The sequence below is a fragment of the Corvus moneduloides genome, chromosome 1 (genome assembly GCF_009650955.1).
Source record: "Corvus moneduloides isolate bCorMon1 chromosome 1, bCorMon1.pri, whole genome shotgun sequence".
Classification (NCBI taxonomy): domain Eukaryota; kingdom Metazoa; phylum Chordata; class Aves; order Passeriformes; family Corvidae; genus Corvus; species Corvus moneduloides.
The window spans coordinates 70036948-70049399 of record NC_045476.1 but is presented as its reverse complement, the minus strand read 5'-3'; the positions used below and the strand labels follow the sequence as shown (position 1 = coordinate 70049399).

Below are 12452 nucleotides of genomic sequence, written 5' to 3'. Positions count from 1 at the left end.
AATATTAACCACATTTAATTCCTTCAGGCAAGAACACAGTAATAACTGGCATTTCTTTTTTGTAGATTGTTATATTACTAATGCCTTCCAGTTATTTCACTCTAAGTTGAGACCATCCCCGTTATTAAATCACAGCCAGCATTCAAATTACCATTTGCATAAACTTTGCCTGCCTCTGGCAAGAAGACAGGAGAAATGCCTTTCACAAAATCATCAAACAAGTACTTTTCCAAAAATAAACTGAAGATTGCAGCCATTTTTTAGTTTCTGAAATAAATGCAGCTTTCAGCCAATGTATCAAATTATTAAATGTAGGGAAAACCTCAAAGAGCGCAAACTGCATTATAAACACAGTACTTGGTAAAGTGTTGTTAAAGGGCATTTGAATTGGCATGTTAAACTGAATAAAAATGCAACAACATCCGGACATAGGACTAATTCTTGTAAAGGTGTTCTCCAAGGACTGATGTAGGAAGTAAGTCAACGAAATTGCTGATCTCGATATTGCATTTTATTCTATCTCCATTTTTTGCTTCATGTTCAATATGCATTCTTGCCAGACTGATCTCATTCTTAAAATTATGAGTTGCAATGAGGGAAAAGAAAGGTAGAATTACAGTAAAACACTGTTTCAGTGTACATACCCTGATAAAAGAACTTTGGAAAGGAAATATAATAGCTGTGTTTTACCCCATATTTTCATCCCCATTCAACTCCTACATACTTTGTGCAGTATTTTACACCTCTCAAAAGCCAATGACATTTTTCCCCATTTCTCTTTTTGTTTCCCTATTACCTTTTAACAAGAAATACCTTTCACATAATAATAATAATAGTAAAAGCTCTTAGATGTTCTGGACTAAAAACATTGAAGTGCTTCTAGATTATGGAACATTTTCACAGGCAAGTGTCTAAACTGAAAAAACATACATTTCTCTGGATTTACACAGATATAATTGAGATGGGAAACAGATGCTGTTCTGTAACCAAAAGCCCAATTATGTCAATCAAATGTATCTTCAGGAAGTTAGAAAGTGACATAAAACTTGATCATCCTGCTAATATTAATATATAATTAGATAATAAGCCCCTACAGAGGGGAAGTAATTTAAAAAATTGTAGTGCTCACAGTATTGCATTTTAAAGATTAATGTCACTGATGAAAAGGTACACTTAACTGGGTTTTTTTGAATTTACATTTCACTACTGCTTTATTTTGTAGCAAGCTTAGTAATTAATTTAAAGATAAGTTCAGCAAAAGAAATCACAAGTCCATTATGTATATGAAGTCATTTGTCATCATGGATATTTTATGAGAATTTTGTGAAGCCGTAACAGATGGTGAAACTTTTACTTGGGCTAGAAAGAATTTTAAAAAGTAGCTCTATTTGATTTCATCAAATACATTTTACATATATGAAGAGATTACAAAACATCTTTAGTCTCTTGACTTTTCAAAGCTCTTTGACATGTAATATTTTGTCAGAAAATTTTGACACAGAGTCAAAGCCAGCTGAATAGAATCAACTTAGGCAGAAAATGATGCATGGAATCTTAATCTATAAGAAAATCTGGACAATTTTGTAAACTGTAATAAAATAAAAGATGGAATAAACCCATGGAAATCAGGATTTGTATCTTATTACAAAAGAAACATATTTTTCTTGTAAAAAAAGAATAATCAGTTTTCAATGAACACGTTCAGGCTTTGGATGTAGTACTCTATCCCTCATAATATGGATATTAACATAACATGATTTAGCTCGATCAGTGGAGCTGCTATTCTTTAAAGATCACTGTGTGAATTCACAAGCTTCCACCAACAACAATTCTCTTGTCTAAAGAATTCTTCTAGGAGATTTGAACCATTTTTTCCAGTGATGCTGTGTTTGTTTGAAGAACTTTGCCCAACTCTAACAGTTGACAGAAAGGCTGGTGAAGTAGACATGAAATGGGAGACTAAAAAGTACCAAAGCAGTCCAACATCACTTCCCAGACTGACTCTACCATGGGCAGACTTCTTCATATTTACTCCTCTATAAAACATGTGCTATTATTTCCCTTCCTCCTTTTATGTCAAACACCTTGCAGTTTTGAAGACACACAGAATCTTTGGTGTTAAAGGCTCCAATATCAGGTTTGACAACTGCTTCTAGTGAACCTGGATAAATGAATGCACCTTCTAGAAAGAAATTAATTAAAAGCAGGACACAATAATTGAAAAAAAACCCTGGATTCAAGACTGAGATAGGGAGGAAGAGGTAGATAAAACAAAAGGAAGGACTCCCTAATATGCTGTCAATAGCAATATCATCAAAGCAGCTATAATACTGTGTTATGTCACAAATAGTCCACTGGTGTGAAGCCACACAAAAGTCATTTCTTTGGTGCATGAATTGCAGAAAAGCAAAAACCTGACCTAGCTCAAAATACTGTTAAAGATATAAAGCAACTCTGAAACTTCTGAACTTTGCAAAGAGGAGAATAACTTTGTAAGTATTATATTCTATAAACTTCCAGAAATTGCATGTGCTTTTAGTAGAATGAGAAAAAGATAGTTTTTTTCCCTAGAACAAGGCTTTGTTCTCACTATTTTAGCTTCATCCAACGCAACATAGCAATTGAATTGAAGCAAACATTGACTTGGCAAACACTTGAAGTAAAATCAACTTGATAGCACATGTTCTTACTACTTTCCCCAACAAAAATTACAGCGTAGAAAAACTGCTTTCCTTAGGATTTGTGTGCACACAATGTAATGTTATGGCATAGAGAGATAACCAACTCAGAGGCGAAAGTAGCCATGTTAGAGCCTTCCGAATGCCCAGTGCCACTCAGGCCAATGCACTTCAGGAATATTCCCGTATTGTTCTCTGCCTATACTCTGGGAGAATACAGCAGCTCCTCAGAGCCAGGTCAGGCACTTCAGCCTCATGCTGTGCTGAGCAGGAAAGCTGTTTCACTACTTTAGCATTTTGTTTAAAGCTCTTCTTCCTGATTGTTACTGTCATAGTCTCTTTGCAAGAGAATTCAGCAGGACATTGTATTTCTAATCTCTTTGTCAAAGAGTTCAGCAGGTTGTAATATTTCTAGTCCTTCTGTTTTGCAAGGCTAAAAGATCCAAGGAATTATTTTCAGCTTGGCTCAGTTCTCTCATTGCCATGTAAACCTACACAGCTTGGAATTCTGCATTGTAACTCACATATCCAGTGAAACACCACAAACACTGAAGTATTTCCATGAACTTGACTCCCTGTTCCTTTTTCAAAATAAATCTGTAAGGGACATTGAAATCTCACAAGAGAAAGAGACCTGATTCCCACCCATGCAGGTTAGAATATACCCAGCTGTCATTTTAAAACTCCTAAAATCCCTGTCATTTCAGATATTTTAAATTTTCGTTGCTTTTTTCTATGGCTATGAAATGATAGTGTCCAATTTACAATAGGCTTCTAAAACTATTTTGCTTTACAATTGCTCTAGGGTAGAGCAAACATTAGTAGTCTAGATTAAACAAGTGGGTGGTGTCTATGTCTCCACAGAAACTTGAAAAAACATTATTGGTTTTTTGGAGTTGGGAAAATTGACCTAAAACATGAGGCAGAATAAACTCTGTATTAAAAGGCTAATCATTGCCTTGTTTATTCATGTAAAAATAGATCCTTTGAACTTTCTAAAAACATCCATGTGGGTAAAATTAAAAGTGAAAGAGTTCACAGCTTCTAGGACATGTAATTTTATGAAATTTAGAGTGCTACTTTCAGTTTACCCTTGGTAGTTCCCCTCTCTCTCTGTGACTCCAACAAAGCAAGGAGGAAAAAAATACCTGATATGGAATACATGAGTCTAAAGAGCACTATTTACAATGACACGTGAAGAAAAGTGTACTAGCCAAACCTGAGCATGTTCTTGCACTGCCTAAATTTCAAGTTGGCAAACTCTCTGTGAAGGTTACTCTCTCAATATAATGGCCAAGATTTTGAAACACTGCTATACTTGCCTTTAAATCATGCTTATTTATGAGTTCAGAAAGGATGTATCATACAAAGAAAAAATAAACATTTATTTAGATGCTCTTCCAATCCCCAGATGAAGCTCTTTTTCAGGTCTTCTCCCAGTTTAACAGTGTTTATTTTGTCTGTGCCTAATATTTACTCTATGTCTGTGGATTTTCAAGTTTGTAATCCAGGAGTTGGACTTCAATGATCTTTGTGAGTCCCTTCCAACTCAGAATACTGCAGGATTCTATGATTCTACGATTCTAGTCAGAGATAAAATCACACTGCAGCCTTTGGCTCTCCATGGGACTAACAGAAAACCACTATAACTGCAAACTCTTGATCTCTCTGTTAACCTTATCTGAAACAGAAGGTATGTTTTATATTATTTTCCTTCTTATTCCTCTAATTGTTTATGGGACTGAACCATTCCTTTTGTTCTGTTTTATGAAGGCATTAATACCTGGATCATGGTCATGTTCTCTTTTCTGATCCTATCCTCTAGTCTAACACTCATCTGTACAAGTTCCTTCTCAGATGGAAATAGGAAACACTCTCAGGAAGTGTTGCAGTAGGGAATTTCAAAAGTCATATTCTTCACTAGAAGTTCTGCTCTGGATATTGTTATTGCTGTATAGTGCTGAATGGTTTGAAGAAGATCCTTTCTTTGTAATATCCTTAATTCACACACTTTATATTTTTCCCCTAATCTTGTTCTCTCTCTTCACTCTCATCTTCCTTCTTACAATCCTCCTAGGACAATCTAACCTGGATGTTTAATTGAAAAATTCTCTTCGTCTTGTAAAACCATCATGTCATCTGCAGCCACACCTTGGCTTGTAGTAAATGTACTACTTCCTTCTCATCCTTTCTGTTTTCTATTTAGAGTGTGAGATCATCAGCTAAAAACTCTACTGTGCAAGTTACCTTTGTACAATATCTGATAGAGTGGCCCTGCTCTGAACTCTCCACACTAATTGATATTTCAGTATCTACCTGCTAAGCCCACAAGAATCAACAGCCATACTGATAACATACTTGGGAGAGGAAAGCACTTTATGCTGTGCTCTTAGAATGGAGAGAGGCAAAGTCCCAGATATTCTCTTCTCTTTTCCACCAGTTCCTGAGTTTGTTTGCTTTGAGGCTGCTTTCTTGAAGCTACCTGAGCAGCCTTAACTTTAGCAGGTGGTGACAGATAAAACATGGAAATACATTATATTTCTGATTTCTTTGATCTGCTACCCTGAGATACAACCTTACCTTGTGGGGTCTGATATCATTAACCTCTCCCCAACCTGGGGCTGACAGTCTTTCCAAATTCTGCCTATTGAGAAGTCCACTGATCATGGAGTTTTACACGCTGTGTACTTGGTATCTTCCACTAAGCAAGTACAGCCATCTGTTTTAGTTCATCATAGTACCAGTCAGCCCTTCAAAACTTCATGGACAACTTTTTTTAACATTAAAATGCAAAGACCTCCACGCAGCGATAAGGAGGAAGAGAGAATAAATTAGGCAGTGCTTAGAATAGGAAAGACAGCAACCCTTAGATAGCTATAGATACTACATTCTCATTTGAATGTTAGCATGTTGCTAAGGAGATGGGCAGGAAGAGAACTTGCGAGGGGTATCTACCTTAAGGAGCAGGGTGAAAGAAGTACGTTGCCAGCTTCCCATCAGCTAGACATCAGTTCAGAGCTGAGGACAACGTCCACTGTACAAGATGTTGCTCTTCATCCCAATCTTCAACTCAAAGCACCTGGGATACATTCTGGGAATCCTAAGTGAAAGAGACTGAAGATCTGGAACATAATCTCAATTTCACACATCAAGATATTAATGAAATGAAAATTTTCTTCAGGTCACCCACCAGACCAGGAGATGCAGCAATGCTTTTCTTATTCAAATAAACCACCATATTGAAACAAATCTAAATAGTGGAAGCATTAAATACGTGCAGGATTTGATCCAGAGATTGCAGCCATAGAAGTGGAGCTGTACCACAGATATTCCACTGAGAGTCTCTCTTACTAGATTGTGATCCTGCTAGAGACAGAAATTAAAACCAAAAAGAAAGCAAATGGCAGCTAGAATATAAGCTGCTGAGCATTCCAAACTCATTTAATCTCTTGAAACACAGTTCTTTCAAAATAAAGATGTTTAGAAACAGCAGTTTAGCAGTTCTAAGCATGCTAGGGGCCATCACCAGCGAGATTCATCCTCTGAGGAATTAGAAATACTCATCTATGGTCCCTGCATTATAATCAGCCAATCTCGTTACGCCTTCCTGCTTTATAATTATAGATCTTATTAACAAAGATGAATTTAATGAAAAATAGGCATTACAAATCGCACATTTTTTAAAAGAAGAGGGAATCATTTGGTTTTTGGTGCCAGTGAGACTGCTTCTTCATTTAGATAGAAGGTTTAGGTTTAGTTAAACACCACCTACCTGGCCTCAAGTTCCTTTTCAGCTGTGTTTTTTAACTTTTAGCTATGTTTTTTAACTTTTTTGTGTTAAGCAGGACAGTCAGGATGTCAACTATGACATGGGTTTGCCTGGGTGGCCAGAGCATGTGGCCTTTTAAGTGCCACCACTGCAATGGCACATTGAACAGCTCATCTGGGCCCAGAAAGGCCACAGTATTTTCCTGCAACCTATAGTAAGCTGGGAGGTTTGGAAGTGCATAAGCTCCCACTGCATGTACAAACCCAGGATATGACCAGTGTCAAACAGCAAAGTGGGTTAGGGGAACAAGTAAGTTTATCAAATCTATGAGAAGCGGGTGCTGGTCTGACGGTTTTTTGCTATCACAGTTTTTCTTGAAGACAGCTATGACTGTGCCAGTATAATCCCCCTGAACTTCTCAATGAATTCCACATTTGAGTCTGTGAGATGGAAAGGGATCCCTTACATAGCGACTAATCAGTTGATTTTAAACCTGCTAAAGAAATGAACTGACAGAGCTGGGAACTGGCCCCAGCCTGTGGTTGGATTCCATCTTTGAAAAGGAATGTCTCACTAAGTCCTTCTCCACAGAGAAGGAGAGACCAGGAACCAGGAATGCTCTTTAAGACAGTTGTGAGTGTCTACCTTTAATGTTAAAAGTTGAGTCTTGGCAATACCCTGTATAACACTGAGATTACTCTGATACAACTACTATTCTTACATATTGTTCAATTACCAGCATTTTAGTATTAGAGGAAGGAAAAGAATAAGAAACTGTACTTGATGTAAAGTTTTTAGCAGAGCCTGTTGGGATAGTACAAAGGGTGATGATTTTAAACTAAAATAAAGTTTTAGATTAGGTACACAGAAGAAATTCTTTACTGTGAGGGTGGTGAGACACTGGAACAGGTTGCCCAGAGGGGTGGCAGATGGAAATATTCAAGGTAAGGTTGGGTGGGGCTCTGAGTAATTTGATCCAATTGAAGATGTCCCTGCTCATTCCATGGGAATTGGACTAGATGACCTCTAAAGGTCCCTTCTAACACAAATTACTCTATGATTCTATGATTTGATGAATGGCAAAGAGAAAATAACTGTATACTGACTGTAATGCACACACCCGTCCTCACCTCTGCCCTCCCAGGACAAGGCAGAGAAGTTTGGTATAAGGGAGTGAAGCTGAGCATGGGGAAAGGGGGAGGAAAGGTGTTTTAACGTTTCTTTCTCACTACCCAAATGTATTTTAATTTGGAATAAATGAAATTAATTTTCACCAAGTCTATTTTGTCCATAACAGTAAATGGTAACTAATCTTCCTGTCTTTATCTTGAACCATGAACTTTCCTGTGGCTACTCCTCTTCTTATTTTCTCCCTCTGTCCTGCTGAGGAGTGGGGAGTAAGAGAGTAGCTGGGCAGAAACTTGGTCCTTAGCTACAATTAACCCACCACAGAAACATGATTAAACCTCTTTAATCCCAAAAATCAGTAGGATGCTGTTACTTCAGCTCCAATATGTTTCTGAAAAGCTTTTGTAATAGTTACTGCACCTTAAACTCAAGATTGCTTTGATGAAAGCAGTCTTTAGGCAAGACAAAGCATAATTTTCCCACTATCAACAGGGAGTCCTGTTTCAGTATGCCACAGATCACTGCTACAGTTTATAGGCAATAAAGTAATTTTGTTCATTTGAGAGTATTGTTTCTTATATCAAATCACTTTTAACAGTTGATAAATGGAACGAACTTAACCAAGCTGTAAGCTGTATAAAAAGGAGAAAATGAAAAATTAATTTCTTAAAGGAAGGCACCACGACAAAGAAGCAAATTAAGGAATATTAATATTCAACTCCACTCTTTCTCTTTGTGAGAGCTGGATGGAAAAATTCTTGGAAAACAGGTTTCAAATGATAAATGCCAATTTGACAGAAGATAATTGATGGAAGAATGCATCTATTCTCTGAAATTGCTCAGCAGGAACGTTGTTCACCTGTCAGACTCTGCAGGCTGATGAATTTCTGTTAGACAGCTCCCATGCTCCAGGGAAGATGAGGAGGACTTTCATGTCTGAAGCCTGCAAGCTTTGGACTTCCAGGTCACTGAGGCAGCAAGAAATCCTGCAATGTCTGGAATGTAGCACCTTGAAATCACTTAACACAGATGTGGTACTGGGAAAATAATAATCCTGCCTTACAGGCAGCATAAAGGCTCTCTAGATGCAAGCTGGCCTTAGACAAAAATGTGTACTGCTTTGATATTTCAGGTCATGGCATCCTTAAAGAAAAGAGTTCTCTTCAGAAAAATGGGAGAGTCTGCCTTGGGCCTGTGTATCAGTGGATCTGACCATTCACCACCTATGTTTTTAACCTCATGAGACTACAAAAGTCCTTTTAGAGATATATCTGTCATTTTATAACCTGAGCATTTTGCTTTCCTGCATCAGGATTCATCCTTCGCTTGTTATGGAAGAGACAGCATAATAGCCTTTTAAAACTTCTAAAATTTTAAAATATTCCATGAAGTTACACTCATGTAACCTCAGTAACTTCAATAGGTATTAAAACTCTGCAAATGGTTCTCCCTCTAATGACACTACAAAATTAAAAGCTATTCTGTTGCCTTGAGTAATTTAAGCTAGATCTAATAATTCTGATAATTTTATTAACTTTGATGGACTTTGAGATTCTTTTTTTCTGGGATGAGAGTATTATGTGACAGTAACTTTGGACCTGCTTTTCCAAGGAAGTGAATAAGGAAGCTCACAAGGCACTGTACTGCAAGGCCTCCCCTTCCTAAACCTGTGAGTCCATTGAGCATTTCAAACTTCAGAGAGATACACTGCTCTCAAAGACAGCAAATTCCCATACATTTTGTGAAAACTGATTGCTGGAGATGGATTGAAATTAGTGCTCCCACTAAGGAAAAGCCAGTTGCAGTTCAGCCAGTTGGCCAATCACCACGGATATAATGAACAGACAATCGGCACACACTTATTTCAGCAGAGGCATATGTTGCCACATTCTCAGCCAAACTGGCAAAAGACATGAGAAGGAGCTGGAAGAAGTACTTGAGCACTGAGAATGGGAAGGACTAAGGAATGTGAGAGACAAAAATAGTTTCAAAAACTTCATTAGTTCCACTGTTCACAGAACAACTTAACTTTGGTATCTTAAAACTGCAGATTTTTCCTTGAATAAAGGAACGTATGAATCTCTTATGCAAAAGACATACAGATTTTGCCTTTTAGTCTGTATTTATAATAAGATGCATTCTATGGGAGGCTATGTTTCATTTTGACTAGCATGAAAACCAAGGAAACGTAAAGTGAGAGCTGTTGAAAAGGATTTTCTAACAGGAGAATGAAGGTGATGCATTCTTATTCTGGTAATGACAGAACAGACAAATGGCATCATCGATGCCTGTATGTAAACTCAAATACAGAACAGACAAATGGCATCATCAATGCCTGTATGTAAACTCAAATCTTATGAACTCAACAGAATCACTAAATTTTAGTAAACAAAGCTGGATTGCTTTTCATTTTTCAGTGTCTGTTCTTCAGGCTAGCTGACAATTTGAAGACACTGAATTTTTTCTAAAAAAATAAAATTGTCTAATAAATTAAATATCTAATACTTTCCTCTGTTACTGCAAAAATGTAAGTATTACAGCCATTGCACGAAGTCATAAATGCACACATGTACACCTACGTACATAAAATATTATGTATATTACATTTTTTTTCCTAGTCATATTTAGGCTTGTCATAGTGAAAAAAAACCCAGGGAGTCTCATGCTGAAATGAGTTGCTGGACTAACATAAATATATAAGGCTGAGAATCTTGATGAGACCTGATTTCTAGTTATACAACAATTCCATAAGTAACTGATGAATATTTAAAATCTTGTATGTTTGTATATATTTGAATCTTCATTTACTGATATTCAGAAAGCATCTTCAGAACACTCAATATCAAATGAGCTAATGTGAAATTACTGAATCACTCCTAGAGAGTGATGATTAATTGGAAGCAAAAAACCATATCACTGGCTAATTAAAGCTATACAGGAAAGCCATTACAGCAAGAATCAAAGAATCACCATTTTAGCTCAGTCTTCCCCACAAAATCTAGGGAAACTTCTACTTTCAAAGATCTATGTCTTCAGTGTACAGGCCAGTTCCAAAAGTTGTATGTATGAGTAAAAAGGAAGTACCAATGAATCGATACAGTCATAAGCTGAAAACTTAATGCAGTATTTCAAGAAAACAAGATTGTACAGACATCAGTGAATCACAGAAGGGTTGGTTTTGGCAGGGACCTCTGGAGTCCATCTGGCTCAAGGCCCCCTACCAAGAAGGGTTACCTAGAGCCAGTTACCCAGGACCATGTCCAGATGGTTTTTGAATATCTCCAAGGAGGGAGAGTCCAACACCTCTTTGGGCAACCTTTGCCAGTGTTTGGTCACTCTCACAGAGAAAAAGTGTTTCCTGATGTTCTGAGGGAACCTCCCGTGTTTCAGCTTGTCTTCGGTCCTGTCACTGGGCACTAGTGAAAAGAGCCTGGCTCTTCTCACTCTCCCTTCAGGTATTTGATACCTGATAAGATCTTGATAACGTCTTCCACGAACCTTATCTATTCTAGGTGAAACAGCCCCAGCTCTCTCAGCCTTTCTCCACTGGAAGGATTCCCCAGTTCCCTGATCATCTTTGTGGCCCATCACTGGACTCTCTCTACTATGGCCATATCTCCCTTGTACTGGGGAGCCCAGAACTGGACACAGCACTCCGGGCGTGGCCTTACCAGTGCTAAAAGAGGAGACAGATCACCTCCTTAGACCTGCTGTGATTACTCCCAGTGCATCCTCCTAGTGCAGTATAGGGTTCCATTAGCCTCCTTTGCCACAAGGGCACATTATTGGCTCAGGGCCCACCATATGCAGTTAAATTAATAAAATATATTTTCTTCCTGTTCAACATATTATTTAAACACACGGTGACTTTGCAACTTTAAGGCACATGTGAGAAAAGTCTTTAATATGTACACACAGTGCCAATATGAACAGCAGCATTTACATCTATTTACTGCTTACTCAGTAAAAACAATTTCCTAGTGGAAGCTATGGGATGCAGGATATAGCTAGGAAAAGAATAAACAAAAACTTAGCATTTTATGAAGCTAACAGATTCAGAGATGAAAGAGCAAAGGACTCTAAGCTAGACTTAAAGATAGATCTTAAATACGTATCTTTGGAGTGAAACCAGTTTTTACTTTAAAACCTGAGAGCAGTTCAGAGTTCTTGTATCTCCCTGTCATATTGCTTGAGTGCACAATTAATGTATACAATAAAACCATGCTGAATGGCACAAAATTGCTCTATGAGAACAACTGGATATTTGGCTACTAGACATGGATATTATTGCTACATAAACAATAATATAGCAATATTAACATTAAAAAAGCTATTAGTTGAATACATGAATTATTGAAACAATGTTTGATAACACTGCACTGAAAGAACTCAATTTCTGAAAGAAGTAACATTCCTTGTTGCAAGGTCATGCTGGAAATGCTCTAGGTTTATTTTTATTGTAATTTCCCAATAGAAAGGTCATATGATACATATGAAGGCCTGTGACTATCTTAGAAAAGTATACATACTAGGAAAGCTTTCTCGTAATGAATAACATTTATAACTCTTCTGAGAACAAAAATAATATTCTCACGTGTTACCTAGTTCCCTTACTCTGCTACAAATGTTGTTTATCTCCGCTACTGAGAAAAGGCAAGGTTTCAGATGCATCTCTCAAGGCAGTGTATTTCTTCTTTCTCACTTTAGTACACATATTTTGCTGAAGGCTCTTTAAGCCTCCCATGCATTTCATGTCAGAGCCTTGGTCTGAACAACATTACCATCACACTCTCTCATTCCTGGAAAATCCATACAATGAAGGCTTTCTACAGAAGCCAATGCTATATCTCACAGCAGTACACCATCAACAGACAGGT

The 12452-nt window shown here is 37.4% G+C and overlaps 1 long non-coding RNA gene across 1 annotated transcript in view; it reads right to left on the bottom strand.

Annotated features, from left to right (window-relative positions):
- Positions 1-9942, bottom strand: part of LOC116446687 — a 64980-nt gene extending 55038 nt beyond the window's left edge. The window contains exon 1 of the long non-coding RNA XR_004241313.1: positions 5634-9942. This is a non-coding gene — a long non-coding RNA (uncharacterized LOC116446687). The remainder of the gene's footprint in view (positions 1-5633) is intronic.
- Positions 9943-12452: the final 2510 nt, after the last annotated feature.